This window comes from Gopherus flavomarginatus, chromosome 2 (genome assembly GCF_025201925.1).
Source record: "Gopherus flavomarginatus isolate rGopFla2 chromosome 2, rGopFla2.mat.asm, whole genome shotgun sequence".
Classification (NCBI taxonomy): Eukaryota; Metazoa; Chordata; order Testudines; family Testudinidae; genus Gopherus; species Gopherus flavomarginatus.
In genome coordinates this window covers 281,656,558-281,680,591 of record NC_066618.1, presented here as the reverse complement: position 1 = coordinate 281,680,591, position 24,034 = coordinate 281,656,558, and the positions used below count along the sequence as shown (strand labels likewise).

At 46.6% G+C, this 24,034-nt stretch overlaps 5 non-coding genes across 5 annotated transcripts; all 5 read left to right on the top strand.

The window, feature by feature from the left end:
* Positions 1-1,610: 1,610 nt before the first annotated feature.
* LOC127046111 (small nucleolar RNA U3) lies at positions 1,611-1,824 on the top strand. The gene has a single exon (XR_007772968.1). It is a non-coding gene; the product is annotated as a small nucleolar RNA U3 (small nucleolar RNA).
* Positions 1,825-6,346: 4,522 nt separating this feature from the next.
* Positions 6,347-6,560, top strand: LOC127046114 (small nucleolar RNA U3). Its single transcript, XR_007772971.1, has one exon. It is a non-coding gene; the product is annotated as a small nucleolar RNA U3 (small nucleolar RNA).
* A 4,521-nt stretch (positions 6,561-11,081) lies between these two features.
* LOC127046110 (small nucleolar RNA U3) lies at positions 11,082-11,295 on the top strand. Its single transcript, XR_007772967.1, has one exon. It is a non-coding gene; the product is annotated as a small nucleolar RNA U3 (small nucleolar RNA).
* Positions 11,296-15,816: 4,521 nt separating this feature from the next.
* On the top strand, positions 15,817-16,030 carry LOC127046117 (small nucleolar RNA U3). Its single transcript, XR_007772973.1, has one exon. It is a non-coding gene; the product is annotated as a small nucleolar RNA U3 (small nucleolar RNA).
* A 4,520-nt stretch (positions 16,031-20,550) lies between these two features.
* LOC127046116 (small nucleolar RNA U3) lies at positions 20,551-20,764 on the top strand. Its single transcript, XR_007772972.1, has one exon. It is a non-coding gene; the product is annotated as a small nucleolar RNA U3 (small nucleolar RNA).
* The last annotated feature ends 3,270 nt before the right edge of the window (positions 20,765-24,034 follow it).

Below are 24,034 nucleotides of genomic sequence, written 5' to 3'. Positions count from 1 at the left end.
CCTTGCCCCGGGGACCCCCAAGACCCAGACCCTCTGGATCTTAAGATAAGGAAAGTAAACCCTTTCCCTCACCGTTGCCTCTCCCAGGCTTCCCCTCCCTGGGTTACCCTGGAAGATCACTGTGATTCAAACTCCTTGAATCTTAAAACAGAGAGGAAAATGCACCTTCCCCCCTCCTTCTCTCTTCCCCTCCCAGATTCTCCCTGAGAGAGACAGTAATCCTAACACAGAGAGAAATTAGCCTCTCTCTCCCCCTTCCCTCCGTTCTCCCCACCAATTCCCTGCTGAATTCAGACCCCGTCCCCTGGGGTCTCACACCAGAATAAAAAAAAAACAATCAGGTTCTTAAACAAGAATAACTTTGAATTAAAGAAAGAACAAAGGTAAAAATGATCTTTATAAATTTAAGATGGAATATGTTACAAGGTCTTTCAACTATAGACACTGGGAATACCCTCCCAGCCTAAGTATTCAAGTACAACTTAAAATCCTTTTAGCAAAATACAAATTTGACTCCTTCCAGGCAAATACACATTTGAACTCCTCCCAACCAAATACACATTTAAACTCCTTCCAGCCAAATACACATTTGCAAATAAAAAAACCAAACATAAGCCTAACTCGCTTTATCTACCTAGTACTTACTATTTTGAACCTATAAGAGCCTGTATCAGGGAGATTGGAGAGAAACCTGGTTGCACGTCTGGTCCCTCTGAGCCCCCAGAGTGAACAACCACCAAAATCTAACAGCACACACAAAAACTTCCCTCCTTCAAGATTTGAAAGTATCCTGTCCCCTGATTGGTTCTCTGGTCAGGTGACAGCCAGGCTCTCTGAACTTAACCCTTTACAGGACAAAAGAGAGATGAAGTACTTCTGTTCAATAAACTCTTACTTATCTGTTTATGACAAGGACGCAAAGAAATAGGCGGGCAGCGTCTCCTTGTGGGCCAATCATACCGTGATATTAACGTGATTTGATTTTTCCAATCTCCACCCTATGTGGGTGTTCTGTGTTTTACACTGCGAGACTCCTTCAGTCTCAGAACTTCAAGACACGATTGCAGAAAGTGTTAGTGCTTAGCAAAAATAAGGACCTGAAAAAACTATTGAGTGGTTTGATAAACTATCATGTCAATGCTCGCGCTCCCTGGAGAATGGTAAGACTGGCCCTGGGGTTCAGGAAACACCCCTCGTTGCAGAGCCCGGCTCCCCACCGCTGACTTTCTCCAGTTTGGTCTCTGGTGCCGAAGAAAGGTGCTCTGGGTGTCCAAAACTGCATAGGCTGTGGTTTCTAGAGAGCTCTTGGCTTGGCCAGCTAGAGGACTGTTGTCTTAGGCATTGCCGAGAAGGGAGCGGGGAGAAGATTGGTTGAGTGGCCTGTCTGTGTCTTCAGGTTATGCAAATGAAAGGGGATGGCTACTTTGAGCATCTTTGCTTTGATAGGCAGCCTAGGGAAGGGGGTCCTGGAGGGCAGAGTTGAGAGCCAGGATCTGTTCACGTGGGGCTTCTCGTAGTGCTCTCTCTCTCGGGAAGGCCAAATTGTAGCACCCACCAGTTAGAGGACAATGCGCCGGAATGGTCTGTGACTGTCCAGGTGGGTGTTGGTTAAGGCTATGCTTTCAGGGATCATTTCTTTAGTTGGTGACTGGAGAAGGGTGGTTGCAAAAGCTTGGTCTCGCTAACCACGATGAGGAACTGTAGTGTTTCTTTCTGAGCATGACAATGGCTGAGAGTGCTGTTCTGGGGCAGCTGCTTTCTGCTGTGGAAGAGTGTCTTGCTCTTCCTGAGAAGAGCAGGGGAAAGGAACACAGTCTGAGTGGTTAGCTTTGAACTTGTTCTGTTGGGTGTGAAGAAAAGTTTGGGTGTTTCCTCCTCTGGGAGCTGTGCTCCTTGTGGCTTTGGTGTGCTGAGTTCTCAGCAGTGAAATGCTCCATCTGCTTTCAGATGTTGTGTGACTGGGTGGTATCTATCAGCAGGCTTTCAGAGAAGGGCTTTCTTTGTGCACATTACTGTGTCTCCATGATGTCCTTGCTCCTTGTCTCTGCAATCAGCAGGTTTCCCATTAAAAGCTTGTCTTTTCTCTCTGGCTTGTTCTACTTCATCTGAATAGCTATTTCTCCTTCCTTCACTGAGTCTGACAATGCTTCTCCCCATGGTACCTGCCAATTGTCCTCCACGCTGGAAGCAATGAATGACACTTCCCTACTAACACCACGGGAGCCACTGGCGCTCGGGAAGATTTTGTCTCTTCCCGCGTGGCAAAGCTGAGATGGGCAGGATAGTAGCCAGGATTCCCACCATTCTTGCTCTCTGAGAAGGCTAGAACATGTCCCCAGCTCTGGGTTAAACGCTGCTGAGCGACTTTCATCCAGGTGACTAGCCCTTAGAAATTGTAAGGGGGATTATCTGGACTCTGGTCCGGTTCAAAGGAAAACCTATGGTTCTATAACCCTGCTTTGAAGTAGTGGTCTGTGTTTCCCGTTTTTACTTGTGAAAAAGAAATTCTGGGAGTTTTTCAGTGTTTATTTTCCAAAGCTTCAAACCAGCATGGAATCAGGATAAATATGAAAGAATTGAAGAAATTGTGAAAAATTGGGGTGGGGGAGGAGGGGAAGGAAAACTGTTTGCAACATAAGCATTTTATGACCCTATAATGGGAACTTTCTTTTAATGTAGAAAGGTGTATTTTGTCTCTCTCGGAGCTAGTAGTTTTTCCATAATCCTGGTTTGCGTACGCTCAGGTAATTTTCTTCAAGCTATCCTCGCTCCAGTTGAGCCTCATGCTGGCTTGGAGGTAGCCCAACTTTGAAACTATGCACTCTGCCTCAATCGATAAGGAGGTACATCTCAAAGCTCACCGTGCCTCTTTGCTGCAGTTGGGAAGTGTGTCTTGATGACTGTTCCAAAAAGCCAGCACATCCAGGTTTGCGTTGTCAGGGGTAGGCACGTTTATGTCAGTAGTAACTTCTCCTTTCAGATTTGAAAGTTCATCTTTAGTGGCAAATAGTTGCACCACTCTGGCATAACGGCCGCAGTCTGCTGCAAAATTGACCTTGAAGAAGGGGGTGAAACACCTGGAAGAGGACATTCCAAAAAGAATCTTCGGCACCACGCACTTTGGGGTTCAGATTACGGGTCACGGTCGTCTTCCATTTCTCGCTGGGCATTGTATGGAAGGTTTTGAATGCTTTTTTGGTTTCCTTGTGTTCCAGGGTCAGAAGGATTTCCAGAAACAGCTGGGTTTTCTCGCTGTCTGCTTCTCCTTCAGCTTTTGTGCTCAATTCAGCTGAGATTTTGGTTGTCAGGATCCATTAAACATCTGTATTGGCAAACGTGGTGGCAGTAGCCAGAGAAAACTCCAGTGTTTTCTGTGTGTCGCACAGCGATTGCAAGCTTCCAACAATGAACATTACCTTGGTGCGCAGAATCTGGCAGTCGTTCTGCTTAGTCGCCAGTCTCTTCAGAGTTTCTGCTTGAGAACCAACACACTCAGGATGATCTAGGAGAGGCATTAGCACAGTCGCCGTGTTATTTACGTGACGGGCAGGAAAATACCAGCTCCTCTCCCCACGTGGCACAACGGGCGGGCCTCTGCACTGGTCTCGCTCTGTGTAAAAGAAGGCCTTCCAATTGTTCGCATGCTCGAAAAAGGCCCTTAATCCAATGCTGCAAGATTGAACTTCTTTCATTTCCTCTGTAGCAGTAGATGCTGAGAGCGCAAGATTAACCAGATGAGCGGGACAGAAAATAGGCAGCAGCTCCGGCTTCTGAATGAGTTTAACGTCCCAGGCAAACTTGTCCCTGTAGGATGCAGAATTTGAATCAGTTGTAGCCAATATAGCTGGTACATCTCCACCATGTTAGTTATGGCTGTGGCGACAAAACGGTTATGAGCAGCGGGAACGAATGTCTCCTCAGCACAAAAGCACCGAGGCTTTCTGACTTTGAAATCAAGCAACAGTAACCAATGGCCAAGAATTGGAAAGTCCAAAGCATCAGGAGACTCCTGAAAAATCAGACTAGACGCCACATCTCCATCCATTCCTTGCATCAGTTTTGCTACTAAAGCATCATCATTATCTTTCAGATCCTTACGAATCAGGTTGTCCGCATTAGGAAGGGTTCTTGCTGCTGGACACGATTGCTGCACAAAGTCACTAATAGGCCCCCACAACACACCCCCAGCAATTTAACGGTGATTGTCCCAGGAAACAAAGAGCATGCAGAAATTTATTGCCACGCTCGTGCTCTGGGCTCTCTTTCGCTAAAGCCCCATTGAAAGCTCCTCATATTGACCGTTTATCCCAAAGCTCACTGTCTTCTTTAAGCTTCTCGTGTTGCTTGCTTTTGACACGCTCCTTTATTCAGTCATCGCGAGCGCTGACCTCAACATTACCGTACTTGCAGCACAATGCATCCTCTTGGCTCCTGTCTTTACTTGTCTTGAAAAGTTCGAAGCACTGATTTTCTTGTTGGTATTCAGGCATAGATTTGTGGTTTTCAGCCCAAATTTACCTTCTTAGCTTGTCTTTATCAGTGGGTGATTGATTGAGCGATTGAATTCAGCGACGCGCTAAAGGGACTGTCATGGTATAATTCCCCACTCTGAACCTTAGCGTCCAAAAGATGGATTACCAGCATGAATTCTTCTAAGCTCAATTACCAGCTTAGAACCTGTAGCGCTGCCACCAACCAGGAATTCCAGTGCCTGGTACACTCTGGTCCCCCTAAAGCCTTGCCCCGGGGACCCCCAAGACCCAGACCCTCTGGATCTTAAGATAAGGAAAGTAAACCCTTTCCCTCACCGTTGCCTCTCCCAGGCTTCCCCTCCCTGGGTTACCCTGGAAGATCACTGTGATTCAAACTCCTTGAATCTTAAAACAGAGAGGAAAATGCACCTTCCCCCCTCCTTCTCTCTTCCCCTCCCAGATTCTCCCTGAGAGAGACAGTAATCCTAACACAGAGAGAAATTAGCCTCTCTCTCCCCCTTCCCTCCTTTCTCCCCACCAATTCCCTGCTGAATTCAGACCCCGTCCCCTGGGGTCTCACACCAGAATAAAAAAAAAACAATCAGGTTCTTAAACAAGAATAACTTTGAATTAAAGAAAGAACAAAGGTAAAAATGATCTTTATAAATTTAAGATGGAATATGTTACAAGGTCTTTCAACTATAGACACTGGGAATACCCTCCCAGCCTAAGTATTCAAGTACAACTTAAAATCCTTTTAGCAAAATACAAATTTGACTCCTTCCAGGCAAATACACATTTGAACTCCTCCCAACCAAATACACATTTAAACTCCTTCCAGCCAAATACACATTTGCAAATAAAAAAACCAAACATAAGCCTAACTCGCTTTATCTACCTAGTACTTACTATTTTGAACCTATAAGAGCCTGTATCAGGGAGATTGGAGAGAAACCTGGTTGCACGTCTGGTCCCTCTGAGCCCCCAGAGTGAACAACCACCAAAATCTAACAGCACACACAAAAACTTTCCTCCTTCAAGATTTGAAAGTATCCTGTCCCCTGATTGGTTCTCTGGTCAGGTGACAGCCAGGCTCTCTGAACTTAACCCTTTACAGGCAAAAGAGAGATGAAGTACTTCTGTTCAATAAACTCTTACTTATCTGTTTATGACAAGGACGCAAAGAAATAGGCGGGCAGCGTCTCCTTGTGGGCCAATCATACCGTGATATTAACGTGATTTGATTTTTCCAATCTCCACCCTATGTGGGTGTTCTGTGTTTTACACTGCGAGACTCCTTCAGTCTCAGAACTTCAAGACACGATTGCAGAAAGTGTTAGTGCTTAGCAAAAATAAGGACCTGAAAAAACTATTGAGTGGTTTGATAAACTATCATGTCAATGCTCCCGCTCCCTGGAGAATGGTAAGACTGGCCCTGGGGTTCAGGAAACACCCCTCGTTGCAGAGCCCGGCTCCCCACCGCTGACTTTCTCCAGTTTGGTCTCTGGTGCCGAAGAAAGGTGCTCTGGGTGTCCAAAACTGCATAGGCTGTGGTTTCTAGAGAGCTCTTGGCTTGGCCAGCTAGAGGACTGTTGTCTTAGGCATTGCCGAGAAGGGAGCGGGGAGAAGATTGGTTGAGTGGCCTGTCTGTGTCTTCAAGGTTATGCAAATGAAAGGAGATGGCTACTTTGAGCATCTTTGCTTTGATAGGCAGCCTAGGGAAGGGGGTCCTGGAGGGCAGAGTTGAGAGCCAGGATCTGTTCACGTGGGGCTTCTCGTAGTGCTCTCTCTCTCGGGAAGGCCAAATTGTAGCACCCACCAGTTAGAGGACAATGCGCCGGAATGGTCTGTGACTGTCCAGGTGGGTGTTGGTTAAGGCTATGCTTTCAGGGATCATTTCTTTAGTTGGTGACTGGAGAAGGGTGGTTGCAAAAGCTTGGTCTCGCTAACCATGATGAGGAACTGTAGTGTTTCTTTCTGAGCATGACAATGGCTGAGAGTGCTGTTCTGGGGCAGCTGCTTTCTGCTGTGGAAGAGTGTCTTGCTCTTCCTGAGAAGAGCAGGGGAAAGGAACACAGTCTGAGTGGTTAGCTTTGAACTTGTTCTGTTGGGTGTGAAGAAAAGTTTGGGTGTTTCCTCCCCTGGGAGCTGTGCTCCTTGTGGCTTTGGTGTGCTGAGTTCTCAGCAGTGAAATGCTCCATCTGCTTTCAGATGTTGTGTGACTGGGTGGTATCTATCAGCAGGCTTTCAGAGAAGGGCTTTCTTTGTGCACATTACTGTGTCTCCATGATGTCCTTGCTCCTTGTCTCTGCAATCAGCAGGTTTCCCATTAAAAGCTTGTCTTTTCTCTCTGGCTTGTTCTACTTCATCTGAATAGCTATTTCTCCTTCCTTCACTGAGTCTGACAATGCTTCTCCCCATGGTACCTGCCAATTGTCCTCCACGCTGGAAGCAATGGATGACGCTTCCCTACTAACACCACGGGAGCCACTGGCGCTCGGGAAGATTTTGTCTCTTCCCGCGTGGCAAAGCTGAGATGGGCAGGATAGTAGCCAGGATTCCCACCATTCTTGCTCTCTGAGAAGGCTAGAACATGTCCCCAGCTCTGGGTTAAACGCTGCTGAGCGACTTTCATCCAGGTGACTAGCCCTTAGAAATTGTAAGGGGGATTATCTGGACTCTGGTCCGGTTCAAAGGAAAACCTATGGTTCTATAACCCTGCTTTGAAGTAGTGGTCTGTGTTTCCCGTTTTTACTTGTGAAAAAGAAATTCTGGGAGTTTTTCAGTGTTTATTTTCCAAAGCTTCAAACCAGCATGGAATCAGGATAAATATGAAAGAATTGAAGAAATTGTGAAAAATTGGGGTGGGGGGAGGAGGGGAAGGAAAACTGTTTGCAACATAAGCATTTTATGACCCTATAATGGGAACTTTCTTTTAATGTAGAAAGGTGTATTTTGTCTCTCTCGGAGCTAGTAGTTTTTCCATAATCCTGGTTTGCGTACGCTCAGGTAATTTTCTTCAAGCTATCCTCGCTCCAGTTGAGCCTCATGCTGGCTTGGAGGTAGCCCAACTTTGAAACTATGCACTCTGCCTCAATCGATAAGGAGGTACACTCAAAGCTCACCGTGCCTCTTTGCTGCAGTTGGGAAGTGTGTCTTGATGACTGTTCCAAAAAGCCAGCACATCCAGGTTTGCGTTGTCAGGGGTAGGCACGTTTATGTCAGTAGTAACTTCTCCTTTCAGATTTGAAAGTTCATCTTTAGTGGCAAATAGTTGCACCACTCTGGCATAACGGCCGCAGTCTGCTGCAAAATTGACCTTGAAGAAGGGGGTGAAACACCTGGAAGAGGACATTCCAAAAAGAATCTTCGGCACCACGCACTTTGGGGTTCAGATTACGGGTCACGGTCGTCTCCCATTTCTCGCTGGGCATTGTATGGAAGGTTTTGAATGCTTTTTTGGTTTCCTTGTGTTCCAGGGTCAGAAGGATTTCCAGAAACAGCTGGGTTTTCTCGCTGTCTGCTTCTCCTTCAGCTTTTGTGCTCAATTCAGCTGAGATTTTGGTTGTCAGGATCCATTAAACATCTGTATTGGCAAACGTGGTGGCAGTAGCCAGAGAAAACTCCAGTGTTTTCTGTGTGTCGCACAGCGATTGCAAGCTTCCAACAATGAACATTACCTTGGTGCGCAGAATCTGGCAGTCGTTCTGCTTAGTCGCCAGTCTCTTCAGAGTTTCTGCTTGAGAACCAACACACTCAGGATGATCTAGGAGAGGCATTAGCACAGTCGCCGTGTTATTTACGTGACGGGCAGGAAAATACCAGCTCCTCTCCCCACGTGGCACAACGGGCGGGCCTCTGCACTGGTCTCGCTCTGTGTAAAAGAAGGCCTTCCAATTGTTCGCATGCTCGAAAAAGGCCCTTAATCCAATGCTGCAAGATTGAACTTCTTTCATTTCCTCTGTAGCAGTAGATGCTGAGAGCGCAAGATTAACCAGATGAGCGGGACAGAAAATAGGCAGCAGCTCCGGCTTCTGAATGAGTTTAACGTCCCAGGCAAACTTGTCCCTGTAGGATGCAGAATTTGAATCAGTTGTAGCCAATATAGCTGGTACATCTCCACCATGTTAGTTATGGCTGCGGCGACAAAACGGTTATGAGCAGCGGGAACGAATGTCTCCTCAGCACAAAAGCACCGAGGCTTTCTGACTTTGAAATCAACCAACAGTAACCAATGGCCAAGAATTGGAAGGTCCAAAGCATCAGGAGACTCCTGAAAAATCAGACTAGACGCCACATCTCCATCCATTCCTTGCATCAGTTTTGCTACTAAAGCATCATCATTATCTTTCAGATCCTTACGAATCAGGTTGTCCGCATTAGGAAGGGTTCTTGCTGCTGGACACGATTGCTGCACAAAGTCACTAATAGGCCCCCACAACCCACCCCCAGCAATTTAACGGTGATTGTCCCAGGAAACAAAGAGCATGCAGAAATTTATTGCCACGCTCGTGCTCTGGGCTCTCTTTCGCTAAAGCCCCATTGAAAGCTCCTCATATTGACCGTTTATCCCAAAGCTCACTGTCTTCTTTAAGCTTCTCGTGTTGCTTGCTTTTGACACGCTCCTTTATTCAGTCATCGCGAGCGCTGACCTCAACACTGCCGTACTTGCAGCACAATGCATCCTCTTGGCTCCTGTCTTTACTTGTCTTGAAAAGTTCGAAGCACTGATTTTCTTGTTGGTATTCAGGCATAGATTTGTGGTTTTCAGCCCAAATTTACCTTCTTAGCTTGTCTTTATCAGTGGGTGATTGATTGAGCGATTGAATTCAGCGCCGCGCTAAAGGGACTGTCATGGTATAATTCCCCACTCTGAACCTTAGCGTCCAAAAGATGGATTACCAGCATGAATTCTTCTAAGCTCAATTACCAGCTTAGAACCTGTAGCGCTGCCACCAACCAGGAATTCCAGTGCCTGGTACACTCTGGTTCCCCTAAAGCCTTGCCCCGGGGACCCCCAAGACCCAGACCCTCTGGATCTTAAGATAAGGAAAGTAAACCCTTTCCCTCACCGTTGCCTCTCCCAGGCTTCCCCTCCCTGGGTTACCCTGGAAGATCACTGTGATTCAAACTCCTTGAATCTTAAAACAGAGAGGAAAATGCACCTTCCCCCCTCCTTCTCTCTTCCCCTCCCAGATTCTCCCTGAGAGAGACAGTAATCCTAACACAGAGAGAAATTAGCCTCTCTCTCCCCCTTCCCTCCTTTCTCCCCACCAATTCCCTGCTGAATTCAGACCCCGTCCCCTGGGGTCTCACACCAGAATAAAAAAAAAACAATCAGGTTCTTAAACAAGAATAACTTTGAATTAAAGAAAGAACAAAGGTAAAAATGATCTTTATAAATTTAAGATGGAATATGTTACAAGGTCTTTCAACTATAGACACTGGGAATACCCTCCCAGCCTAAGTATTCAAGTACAACTTAAAATCCTTTTAGCAAAATACAAATTTGACTCCTTCCAGGCAAATACACATTTGAACTCCTCCCAACCAAATACACATTTAAACTCCTTCCAGCCAAATACACATTTGCAAATAAAAAAACCAAACATAAGCCTAACTCGCTTTATCTACCTAGTACTTACTATTTTGAACCTATAAGAGCCTGTATCAGGGAGATTGGAGAGAAACCTGGTTGCACGTCTGGTCCCTCTGAGCCCCCAGAGTGAACAACCACCAAAATCTAACAGCACCCACAAAAACTTTCCTCCTTCAAGATTTGAAAGTATCCTGTCCCCTGATTGGTTCTCTGGTCAGGTGACAGCCAGGCTCTCTGAACTTAACCCTTTACAGGCAAAAGAGAGATGAAGTACTTCTGTTCAATAAACTCTTACTTATCTGTTTATGACAAGGACGCAAAGAAATAGGCGGGCAGCGTCTCCTTGTGGGCCAATCATACCGTGATATTAACGTGATTTGATTTTTCCAATCTCCACCCTATGTGGGTGTTCTGTGTTTTACACTGCGAGACTCCTTCAGTCTCAGAACTTCAAGACACGATTGCAGAAAGTGTTAGTGCTTAGCAAAAATAAGGACCTGAAAAAACTATTGAGTGGTTTGATAAACTATCATGTCAATGCTCCCGCTCCCTGGAGAATGGTAAGACTGGCCCTGGGGTTCAGGAAACACCCCTCGTTGCAGAGCCCGGCTCCCCACCGCTGACTTTCTCCAGTTTGGTCTCTGGTGCCGAAGAAAGGTGCTCTGGGTGTCCAAAACTGCATAGGCTGTGGTTTCTAGAGAGCTCTTGGCTTGGCCAGCTAGAGGACTGTTGTCTTAGGCATTGCCGAGAAGGGAGCGGGGAGAAGATTGGTTGAGTGGCCTGTCTGTGTCTTCAAGTTATGCAAATGAAAGGAGATGGCTACTTTGAGCATCTTTGCTTTGATAGGCAGCCTAGGGAAGGGGGTCCTGGAGGGCAGAGTTGAGAGCCAGGATCTGTTCACGTGGGGCTTCTCGTAGTGCTCTCTCTCTCGGGAAGGCCAAATTGTAGCACCCACCAGTTAGAGGACAATGCGCCGGAATGGTCTGTGACTGTCCAGGTGGGTGTTGGTTAAGGCTATGCTTTCAGGGATCATTTCTTTAGTTGGTGACTGGAGAAGGGTGGTTGCAAAAGCTTGGTCTCGCTAACCACGATGAGGAACTGTAGTGTTTCTTTCTGAGCATGACAATGGCTGAGAGTGCTGTTCTGGGGCAGCTGCTTTCTGCTGTGGAAGAGTGTCTTGCTCTTCCTGAGAAGAGCAGGGGAAAGGAACACAGTCTGAGTGGTTAGCTTTGAACTTGTTCTGTTGGGTGTGAAGAAAAGTTTGGGTGTTTTCTCCCCTGGGAGCTGTGCTCCTTGTGGCTTTGGTGTGCTGAGTTCTCAGCAGTGAAATGCTCCATCTGCTTTCAGATGTTGTGTGACTGGGTGGTATCTATCAGCAGGCTTTCAGAGAAGGGCTTTCTTTGTGCACATTACTGTGTCTCCATGATGTCCTTGCTCCTTGTCTCTGCAATCAGCAGGTTTCCCATTAAAAGCTTGTCTTTTCTCTCTGGCTTGTTCTACTTCATCTGAATAGCTATTTCTCCTTCCTTCACTGAGTCTGACAATGCTTCTCCCCATGGTACCTGCCAAATGTCCTCCACGCTGGAAGCAATGGATGACGCTTCCCTACTAACACCACGGGAGCCACTGGCGCTCGGGAAGATTTTGTCTCTTCCCGCGTGGCAAAGCTGAGATGGGCAGGATAGTAGCCAGCATTCCCACCATTCTTGCTCTCTGAGAAGGCTAGAACATGTCCCCAGCTCTGGGTTAAACGCTGCTGAGCGACTTTCATCCAGGTGACTAGCCCTTAGAAATTGTAAGGGGGATTATCTGGACTCTGGTCCGTTTCAAAGGAAAACCTATGGTTCTATAACCCTGCTTTGAAGTAGTGGTCTGTGTTTCCCGTTTTTACTTGTGAAAAAGAAATTCTGGGAGTTTTTCAGTGTTTATTTTCCAAAGCTTCAAACCAGCATGGAATCAGGATAAATATGAAAGAATTGAAGAAATTGTGAAAAATTGGGGTGGGGGGAGGAGGGGAAGGAAAACTGTTTGCAACATAAGCATTTTATGACCCTATAATGGGAACTTTCTTTTAATGTAGAAAGGTGTATTTTGTCTCTCTCGGAGCTAGTAGTTTTTCCATAATCCTGGTTTGCGTACGCTCAGGTAATTTTCTTCAAGCTATCCTCGCTCCAGTTGAGCCTCATGCTGGCTTGGAGGTAGCCCAACTTTGAAACTATGCACTCTGCCTCAATCGATAAGGAGGTACACTCAAAGCTCACCGTGCCTCTTTGCTGCAGTTGGGAAGTGTGTCTTGATGACTGTTCCAAAAAGCCAGCACATCCAGGTTTGCGTTGTCAGGGGTAGGCACGTTTATGTCAGTAGTAACTTCTCCTTTCAGATTTGAAAGTTCATCTTTAGTGGCAAATAGTTGCACCACTCTGGCATAACGGCCGCAGTCTGCTGCAAAATTGACCTTGAAGAAGGGGGTGAAACACCTGGAAGAGGACATTCCAAAAAGAATCTTCGGCACCACGCACTTTGGGGTTCAGATTACGGGTCACGGTCGTCTCCCATTTCTCGCTGGGCATTGTATGGAAGGTTTTGAATGCTTTTTTGGTTTCCTTGTGTTCCAGGGTCAGAAGGATTTCCAGAAACAGCTGGGTTTTCTCGCTGTCTGCTTCTCCTTCAGCTTTTGTGCTCAATTCAGCTGAGATTTTGGTTGTCAGGATCCATTAAACATCTGTATTGGCAAACGTGGTGGCAGTAGCCAGAGAAAACTCCAGTGTTTTCTGTGTGTCGCACAGCGATTGCAAGCTTCCAACAATGAACATTACCTTGGTGCGCAGAATCTGGCAGTCGTTCTGCTTAGTCGCCAGTCTCTTCAGAGTTTCTGCTTGAGAACCAACACACTCAGGATGATCTAGGAGAGGCATTAGCACAGTCGCCGTGTTATTTACGTGACGGGCAGGAAAATACCAGCTCCTCTCCCCACGTGGCACAACGGGCGGGCCTCTGCACTGGTCTCGCTCTGTGTAAAAGAAGGCCTTCCAATTGTTCGCATGCTGGAAAAAGGCCCTTAATCCAATGCTGCAAGATTGAACTTCTTTCATTTCCTCTGTAGCAGTAGATGCTGAGAGCGCAAGATTAACCAGATGAGCGGGACAGAAAATAGGCAGCAGCTCCGGCTTCTGAATGAGTTTAACGTCCCAGGCAAACTTGTCCCTGTAGGATGCAGAATTTGAATCAGTTGTAGCCAATATAGCTGGTACATCTCCACCATGTTAGTTATGGCTGCGGCGACAAAACGGTTATGAGCAGCGGGAACGAATGTCTCCTCAGCACAAAAGCACCGAGGCTTTCTGACTTTGAAATCAACCAACAGTAACCAATGGCCAAGAATTGGAAGGTCCAAAGCATCAGGAGACTCCTGAAAAATCAGACTAGACGCCACATCTCCATCCATTCCTTGCATCAGTTTTGCTACTAAAGCATCATCATTATCTTTCAGATCCTTACGAATCAGGTTGTCCGCATTAGGAAGGGTTCTTGCTGCTGGACACGATTGCTGAACAAAGTCACTAATAGGCCCCCACAACCCACCCCCAGCAATTTAACGGTGATTGTCCCAGGAAACAAAGAGCATGCAGAAATTTATTGCCACGCTCGTGCTCTGGGCTCTCTTTCGCTAAAGCCCCATTGAAAGCTCCTCATATTGACCGTTTATCCCAAAGCTCACTTTCTTCTTTAAGCTTCTCGTGTTGCTTGCTTTTGACACGCTCCTTTATTCAGTCATCGCGAGCGCTGACCTCAACACTGCCGTACTTGCAGCACAATGCATCCTCTTGGCTCCTGTCTTTACTTGTCTTGAAAAGTTCGAAGCACTGATTTTCTTGTTGGTATTCAGGCATAGATTTGTGGTTTTCAGCCCAAATTTACCTTCTTAGCTTGTCTTTATCAGTGGGTGATTGATTGAGCGATTGAATTCAGCGCCGCGCTAAAGGGACTGTCATGGTATAATTCCTCACTCTGAACCTTAGCGTCCAAAAGATGGATTACCAGCATGAATTCTTCTAAGCTCAATTACCAGCTTAGAACCTGTAGCACTGCCACCAACCAGGAATTCCAGTGCCTGGTACACTCTGGTCCCCCTAAAGCCTTGCCCCGGGGACCCCCAAGACCCAGACCCTCTGGATCTTAAGATAAGGAAAGTAAACCCTTTCCCTCACCGTCGCCTCTCCCAGGCTTCCCCTCCCTGGGTTACCCTGGAAGATCACTGTGATTCAAACTCCTTGAATCTTAAAACAGAGAGGAAAATGCACCTTCCCCCCTCCTTCTCTCTTCCCCTCCCAGATTCTCCCTGAGAGAGACAGTAATCCTAACACAGAGAGAAATTAGCCTCTCTCTCCCCCTTCCCTCCTTTCTCCCCACCAATTCCCTGCTGAATTCAGACCCCGTCCCCTGGGGTCTCACACCAGAATAAAAAAAAAACAATCAGGTTCTTAAACAAGAATAACTTTGAATTAAAGAAAGAACAAAGGTAAAAATGATCTTTATAAATTTAAGATGGAATATGTTACAAGGTCTTTCAACTATAGACACTGGGAATACCCTCCCAGCCTAAGTATTCAAGTACAACTTAAAATCCTTTTAGCAAAATACAAATTTGACTCCTTCCAGGCAAATACACATTTGAACTCCTCCCAACCAAATACACATTTAAACTCCTTCCAGCCAAATACACATTTGCAAATAAAAAAACCAAACATAAGCCTAACTCGCTTTATCTACCTCGTACTTACTATTTTGAACCTATAAGAGCCTGTATCAGGGAGATTGGAGAGAAACCTGGTTGCACGTCTGGTCCCTCTGAGCCCCCAGAGTGAACAACCACCAAAATCTAACAGCACCCACAAAAACTTCCCTCCTTCAAGATTTGAAAGTATCCTGTCCCCTGATTGGTTCTCTGGTCAGGTGACAGCCAGGCTCTCTGAACTTAACCCTTTACAGGCAAAAGAGAGATGAAGTACTTCTGTTCAATAAACTCTTACTTATCTGTTTATGACAAGGATGCAAAGAAATAGGCGGGCAGCGTCTCCTTGTGGGCCAATCATACCGTGATATTAACGTGATTTGATTTTTCCAATCTCCACCCTATGTGGGTGTTCTGTGTTTTACACTGCGAGACTCCTTCAGTCTCAGAACTTCAAGACACGATTGCAGAAAGTGTTAGTGCTTAGCAAAAATAAGGACCTGAAAAAACTATTGAGTGGTTTGATAAACTATCATGTCAATGCTCCCGCTCCCTGGAGAATGGTAAGACTGGCCCTGGGGTTCAGGAAACACCCCTCGTTGCAGAGCCCGGCTCCCCACCGCTGACTTTCTCCAGTTTGGTCTCTGGTGCCGAAGAAAGGTGCTCTGGGTGTCCAAAACTGCATAGGCTGTGGTTTCTAGAGAGCTCTTGGCTTGGCCAGCTAGAGGACTGTTGTCTTAGGCATTGCCGAGAAGGGAGCGGGGAGAAGATTGGTTGAGTGGCCTGTCTGTGTCTTCAGGTTATGCAAATGAAAGGGGATGGCTACTTTGAGCATCTTTGCTTTGATAGGCAGCCTAGGGAAGGGGGTCCTGGAGGGCAGAGTTGAGAGCCAGGATCTGTTCACGTGGGGCTTCTCGTAGTGCTCTCTCTCTCGGGAAGGCCAAATTTTAGCACCCACCAGTTAGAGGACAATGCGCCGGAATGGTCTGTGACTGTCCAGGTGGGTGTTGGTTAAGGCTATGCTTTTAGGGATCATTTCTTTAGTTGGTGACTGGAGAAGGGTGGTTGTAAAAGCTTGGTCTCGCTAACCACAATGAGGAACTGTAGTGTTTCTTTCTGAGCATGACAATGGCTGAGAGTGCTGTTCTGGGGCAGCTGCTTTCTGCTGTGGAAGAGTGTCTTGCTCTTCCTGAGAAGAGCAGGGGAAAGGAACACAGTCTGAGTGGTTAGCTTTGAACTTGTTCTGTTGGGTGTGAAGAAAAGTTTGGGTGTTTCCTCCCCTGGGAGCTGTGCTCCTTGTGGCTTTGGTGTGCTGAGTTCTCAGCAGTGAAATGCTCCATCTGCTTTCAGATGTTGTGTGACTGGGTGGTATCTATCAGCAGGCTTTCAGAGAAGAGCTTTCTTTGTGCACATTACTGTGTCTCCATGATGTCCTTGCTCCTTGTCTCTGCAATCAGCAGGTTTCCAATTAAGAGCTTGTCTTTTCTCTCTGGCTTGTTCTACCTCATCTGAATAGCTATTTCTCCTTCCTTCACTCATTCTGACAATGCTTCTCCCCATGGTACCTGCCAATTGTCCTCCACGCTGGAAGCAATGGATGACGCTTCCCTACTAACACCACGGGAGCCACTGGCGCTCGGGAAGATTTTGTCTCTTCCCGCGTGGCAAAGCTGAGATGGGCAGGATAGTAGCCAGGATTCCCACCATTCTTGCTCTCTGAGAAGGCTAGAACATGTCCCCAGCTCTGGGTTAAACGCTGCTGAGCGACTTTCATCCAGGTGACTAGCCCTTAGAAATTGTAAGGGGGATTATTTGGACTCTGGTCCGGTTCAAAGGAAAACCTATGGTTCTATAACCCTGCTTTGAAGTAGTGGTCTGTGTTTCCCGTTTTTACTTGTGAAAAAGAAATTCTGGGAGTTTTTCAGTGTTTATTTTCCAAAGCTTCAAACCAGCATGGAATCAGGATAAATATGAGAGAATTGAAGAAATTGTGAAAAATTGGGGTGGGGGGAGGAGGGGAAGGAAAACTGTTTGCAACGTAAGCATTTTATGACCCTATAATGGGAACTTTCTTTTAATGTAGAAAGGTGTATTTTGTCTCTCTCGGAGCTAGTAGTTTTTCCATAATCCTGGTTTGCGTACGCTCAGGTAATTTTCTTCAAGCTATCCTCGCTCCAGTTGAGCCTCATGCTGGCTTGGAGGTAGCCCAACTTTGAAACTATGCACTCTGCCTCAATCGATAAGGAGGTACACTCAAAGCTCACCGTGCCTCTTTGCTGCAGTTGGGAAGTGTGTCTTGATGACTGTTCCAAAAAGCCAGCACATCCAGGTTTGCGTTGTCAGGGGTAGGCACGTTTATGTCAGTAGTAACTTCTCCTTTCAGATTTGAAAGTTCATCTTTAGTGGCAAATAGTTGCACCACTCTGGCATAACGGCCGCAGTCTGCTGCAAAATTGACCTTGAAGAAGGGGGTGAAACACCTGGAAGAGGACATTCCAAAAAGAATCTTCGGCACCACGCACTTTGGGGTTCAGATTACGGGTCACGGTCGTCTCCCATTTCTCGCTGGGCATTGTATGGAAGGTTTTGAATGCTTTTTTGGTTTCCTTGTGTTCCAGGGTTAGAAGGATTCCAGAAACAGCTGGGTTTTCTCGCTGTCTGCTTCTCCTTCAGCTTTTGTGCTCAATTCAGCTGAGATTTTGGTTGTCAGGATCCATTAAACATCTGTATTGGCAAACGTGGTGGCAGTAGCCAGAGAAAACTCCAGTGTTTTCTGTGTGTCGCACAGCGATTGCAAGCTTCCAACAATGAACATTACCTTGGTGCGCAGAATCTGGCAGTCGTTCTGCTTAGTCGCCAGTCTCTTCAGAGTTTCTGCTTGAGAACCAACACACTCAGGATGATCTAGGAGAGGCATTAGCACAGTCGCCGTGTTATTTACGTGACGGGCAGGAAAATACCAGCTCCTCTCCCCACGTGGCACAACGGGCGGGCCTCTGCACTGGTCTCGCTCTGTGTAAAAGAAGGCCTTCCAATTGTTCGCATGCTCGAAAAAGGCCCTTAATCTAATGCTGCATGATTGAACTTCTTTCATTTCCTCTGTAGCAGTAGATGCTGAGAGCGCAAGATTAACCAGATGAGCGGGACAGAAAATAGGCAGCAGCTCCGGCTTCTGAATGAGTTTAATGTCCCAGGCAAACTTGTCCCTGTAGGATGAAGAATTTGAATCAGTTATAGCCAATATAGCTGGTACATCTCCACCATGTTAGTTATGGCTGCGGCGACAAAACGGTTATGAGCAGCGGGAACGAATGTCTCCTCAGCACAAAAGCACCGAGGCTTTCTGACTTTGAAATCAACCAACAGTAACCAATGGCCAAGAATTGGAAGGTCCAAAGCATCAGGAGACTCCTGAAAAATCAGACTAGACGCCACATCTCCATCCATTCCTTGCATCAGTTTTGCTACTAAAGCATCATCATTATCTTTCAGATCCTTACGAATCAGGTTGTCCGCATTAGGAAGGGTTCTTGCTGCTGGACACGATTGCTGCACAAAGTCACTAATAGGCCCCCACAACCCACCCCCAGCAATTTAACGGTGATTGTCCCAGGAAACAAAGAGCATGCAGAAATTTATTGCCACGCTCGTGCTCTGGGCTCTCTTTCGCTAAAGCCCCATTGAAAGCTCCTCATATTGACCGTTTATCCCAAAGCTCACTGTCTTCTTTAAACTTCTCGTGTTGCTTGCTTTTGACACGCTCCTTTATTCAGTCATCGCGAGCGCTGACCTCAACACTGCCGTACTTGCAGCACAATGCATCCTCTTGGCTCCTGTCTTTACTTGTCTTGAAAAGTTCGAAGCACTGATTTTCTTGTTGGTATTCAGGCATAGATTTGTGGTTTTCAGCCCAAATTTACCTTCTTAGCTTGTCTTTATCAGTGGGTGATTGATTGAGCGATTGAATTCAGCGCCGCGCTAAAGGGACTGTCATGGTATAATTCCCCACTCTGAACCTTAGCGTCCAAAAGATGGATTACCAGCATGAATTCTTCTAAGCTCAATTACCAGCTTAGAACCTGTAGCGCTGCCACCAACCAGGAATTCCAGTGCCTGGTACACTCTGGTCCCCCTAAAGCCTTGCCCCGGGGACCCCCAAGACCCAGACCCTCTGGATCTTAAGATAAGGAAAGTAAACCCTTTCCCTCACCGTTGCCTCTCCCAGGCTTCCCCTCCCTGGGTTACCCTGGAAGATCACTGTGATTCAAACTCCTTGAATCTTAAAACAGAGAGGAAAATGCACCTTCCCCCCTCCTTCTCTCTTCCCCTCCCAGATTCTCCCTGAGAGAGACAGTAATCCTAACACAGAGAGAAATTAGCCTCTCTCTCCCCCTTCCCTCCTTTCTCCCCACCAATTCCCTGCTGAATTCGGACCCCGTCCCCTGGGGTCTCACACCAGAATAAAAAAAAAACAATCAGGTTCTTAAACAAGAATAACTTTGAATTAAAGAAAGAACAAAGGTAAAAATGATCTTTATAAATTTAAGATGGAATATGTTACAAGGTCTTTCAACTATAGACACTGGGAATACCCTCCCAGCCTAAGTATTCAAGTACAACTTAAAATCCTTTTAGCAAAATACAAATTTGACTCCTTCCAGGCAAATACACATTTGAACTCCTCCCAACCAAATACACATTTAAACTCCTTCCAGCCAAATACACATTTGCAAATAAAAAAACCAAACATAAGCCTAACTCGCTTTATCTACCTCGTACTTACTATTTTGAACCTATAAGAGCCTGTATCAGGGAGATTGGAGAGAAACCTGGTTGCACGTCTGGTCCCTCTGAGCCCCCAGAGTGAACAACCACCAAAATCTAACAGCACCCACAAAAACTTCCCTCCTTCAAGATTTGAAAGTATCCTGTCCCCTGATTGGTTCTCTGGTCAGGTGACAGCCAGGCTCTCTGAACTTAACCCTTTACAGGCAAAAGAGAGATGAAGTACTTCTGTTCAATAAACTCTTACTTATCTGTTTATGACAAGGACGCAAAGAAATAGGCGGGCAGCGTCTCCTTGTGGGCCAATCATACCGTGATATTAACGTGATTTGATTTTTCCAATCTCCACCCTATGTGGGTGTTCTGTGTTTTACACTGCGAGACTCCTTCAGTCTCAGAACTTCAAGACACGATTGCAGAAAGTGTTAGTGCTTAGCAAAAATAAGGACCTGAAAAAACTATTGAGTGGTTTGATAAACTATCATGTCAATGCTCCCGCTCCCTGGAGAATGGTAAGACTGGCCCTGGGGTTCAGGAAACACCCCTCGTTGCAGAGCCCGGCTCCCCACCGCTGACTTTCTCCAGTTTGGTCTCTGGTGCCGAAGAAAGGTGCTCTGGGTGTCCAAAACTGCATAGGCTGTGGTTTCTAGAGAGCTCTTGGCTTGGCCAGCTAGAGGACTGTTGTCTTAGGCATTGCCGAGAAGGGAGCGGGGAGAAGATTGGTTGAGTGGCCTGTCTGTGTCTTCAGGTTATGCAAATGAAAGGGGATGGCTACTTTGAGCATCTTTGCTTTGATAGGCAGCCTAGGGAAGGGGGTCCTGGAGGGCAGAGTTGAGAGCCAGGATCTGTTCACGTGGGGCTTCTCGTAGTGCTCTCTCTCTCGGGAAGGCCAAATTGTAGCACCCACCAGTTAGAGGACAATGCGCCGGAATGGTCTGTGACTGTCCAGGTGGGTGTTGGTTAAGGCTATGCTTTCAGGGATCATTTTTATAGTTGGTGACTGGAGAAGGGTGGTTGCAAAAGCTTGGTCTCGCTAACCACGATGAGGAACTGTAGTGTTTCTTTCTGAGCATGACAATGGCTGAGAGTGCTGTTCTGGGGCAGCTGCTTTCTGCTGTGGAAGAGTGTCTTGCTCTTCCTGAGAAGAGCAGGGGAAAGGAACACAGTCTGAGTGGTTAGCTTTGAACTTGTTCTGTTGGGTGTGAAGAAAAGTTTGGGTGTTTCCTCCCCTGGGAGCTGTGCTCCTTGTGGCTTTGGTGTGCTGAGTTCTCAGCAGTGAAATGCTCCATCTGCTTTCAGATGTTGTGTGACTGGGTGGTATCTATCAGCAGGCTTTCAGAGAAGGGCTTTCTTTGTGCACATTACTGTGTCTCCATGATGTCCTTGCTCCTTGTCTCTGCAATCAGCAGGTTTCCCATTAAAAGCTTGTCTTTTCTCTCTGGCTTGTTCTACTTCATCTGAATAGCTATTTCTCCTTCCTTCACTGAGTCTGACAATGCTTCTCCCCATGGTACCTGCCAATTGTCCTCCACGCTGGAAGCAATGAATGACGATTCCCTACTAACACCACGGGAGCCACTGGCGCTCGGGAAGATTTTGTCTCTTCCCGCGTGGCAAAGCTGAGATGGGCAGGATAGTAGCCAGGATTCCCACCATTCTTGCTCTCTGAGAAGGCTAGAACATGTCCCCAGCTCTGGGTTAAACGCTGCTGAGCGACTTTCATCCAGGTGACTAGCCCTTAGAAATTGTAAGGGGGATTATCTGGACTCTGGTCCGGTTCAAAGGAAAACCTATGGTTCTATAACCCTGCTTTGAAGTAGTGGTCTGTGTTTCCCGTTTTTACTTGTGAAAAAGAAATTCTGGGAGTTTTTCAGTGTTTATTTTCCAAAGCTTCAAACCAGCATGGAATCAGGATAAATATGAAAGAATTGAAGAAATTGTGAAAAATTGGGGTGGGGGGAGGAGGGGAAGGAAAACTGTTTGCAACATAAGCATTTTATGACCCTATAATGGGAACTTTCTTTTAATGTAGAAAGGTGTATTTTGTCTCTCTCGGAGCTAGTAGTTTTTCCATAATCCTGGTTTGCGTACGCTCAGGTAATTTTCTTCAAGCTATCCTCGCTCCAGTTGAGCCTCATGCTGGCTTGGAGGTAGCCCAACTTTGAAACTATGCACTCTGCCTCAATCGATAAGGAGGTACACTCAAAGCTCACCATGCCTCTTTGCTGCAGTTGGGAAGTGTGTCTTGATGACTGTTCCAAAAAGCCAGCACATCCAGGTTTGCGTTGTCAGGGGTAGGCACGTTTATGTCAGTAGTAACTTCTCCTTTCAGATTTGAAAGTTCATCTTTAGTGGCAAATAGTTGCACCACTCTGGCATAACGGCCGCAGTCTGCTGCAAAATTGACCTTGAAGAAGGGGGTGAAACACCTGGAAGAGGACATTCCAAAAAGAATCTTCGGCACCACGCACTTTGGGGTTCAGATTACGGGTCACGGTCGTCTCCCATTTCTCGCTGGGCATTGTATGGAAGGTTTTGAATGCTTTTTTGGTTTCCTTGTGTTCCAGGGTCAGAAGGATTTCCAGAAACAGCTGGGTTTTCTCGCTGTCTGCTTCTCCTTCAGCTTTTGTGCTCAATTCAGCTGAGATTTTGGTTGTCAGGATCCATTAAACATCTGTATTGGCAAACGTGGTGGCAGTAGCCAGAGAAAACTCCAGTGTTTTCTGTGTGTCGCACAGCGATTGCAAGCTTCCAACAATGAACATTACCTTGGTGCGCAGAATCTGGCAGTCGTTCTGCTTAGTCGCCAGTCTCTTCAGAGTTTCTGCTTGAGAACCAACACACTCAGGATGATCTAGGAGAGGCATTAGCACAGTCGCCGTGTTATTTACGTGACGGGCAGGAAAATACCAGCTCCTCTCCCCACGTGGCACAACGGGCGGGCCTCTGCACTGGTCTCGCTCTGTGTAAAAGAAGGCCTTCCAATTGTTCGCATGCTCGAAAAAGGCCCTTAATCCAATGCTGCAAGATTGAACTTCTTTCATTTCCTCTGTAGCAGTAGATGCTGAGAGCGCAAGATTAACCAGATGAGCGGGACAGAAAATAGGCAGCAGCTCCGGCTTCTGAATGAGTTTAACGTCCCAGGCAAACTTGTCCCTGTAGGATGCAGAATTTGAATCAGTTGTAGCCAATATAGCTGGTACATCTCCACCATGTTAGTTATGGCTGCGGCGACAAAACGGTTATGAGCAGCGGGAACGAATGTCTCCTCAGCACAAAAGCACCGAGGCTTTCTGACTTTGAAATCAACCAACAGTAACCAATGGCCAAGAATTGGAAGGTCCAAAGCATCAGGAGTCTCCTGAAAAATCAGACTAGACGCCACATCTCCATCCATTCCTTGCATCAGTTTTGCTACTAAAGCATCATCATTATCTTTCAGATCCTTACGAATCAGGTTGTCCGCATTAGGAAGGGTTCTTGCTGCTGGACACGATTGCTGCACAAAGTCACTAATAGGCCCCCACAACCCACCCCCAGCAATTTAACGGTGATTGTCCCAGGAAACAAAGAGCATGCAGAAATTTATTGCCACGCTCGTGCTCTGGGCTCTCTTTCGCTAAAGCCTCATTGAAAGCTCCTCATATTGACCGTTTATCCCAAATCTCACTGTCTTCTTTAAGCTTCTCGTGTTGCTTGCTTTTGACACGCTCCTTTATTCAGTCATCGCGAGCGCTGACCTCAACACTGCCGTACTTGCAGCACAATGCATCCTCTTGGCTCCTGTCTTTACTTGTCTTGAAAAGTTCGAAGCACTGATTTTCTTGTTGGTATTCAGGCATAGATTTGTGGTTTTCAGCCCAAATTTACCTTCTTAGCTTGTCTTTATCAGTGGGTGATTGATTGAGCGATTGAATTCAGCGCCGCGCTAAAGGGACTGTCATGGTATAATTCCCCACTCTGAACCTTAGCGTCCAAAAGATGGATTACCAGCATGAATTCTTCTAAGCTCAATTACCAGCTTAGAACCTGTAGCGCTGCCACCAACCAGGAATTCCAGTGCCTGGTACACTCTGGTCCCCCTAAAGCCTTGCCCCGGGGACCCCCAAGACCCAGACCCTCTGGATCTTAAGATAAGGAAAGTAAACCCTTTCCCTCACCGTTGCCTCTCCCAGGCTTCCCCTCCCTGGGTTACCCTGGAAGATCACTGTGATTCAAACTCCTTGAATCTTAAAACAGAGAGGAAAATGCACCTTCCCCCCTCCTTCTCTCTTCCCCTCCCAGATTCTCCCTGAGAGAGACAGTAATCCTAACACAGAGAGAAATTAGCCTCTCTCTCCCCCTTCCCTCCTTTCTCCCCACCAATTCCCTGCTGAATTCAGACCCCGTCCCCTGGGGTCTCACACCAGAATAAAAAAAAAACAATCAGGTTCTTAAACAAGAATA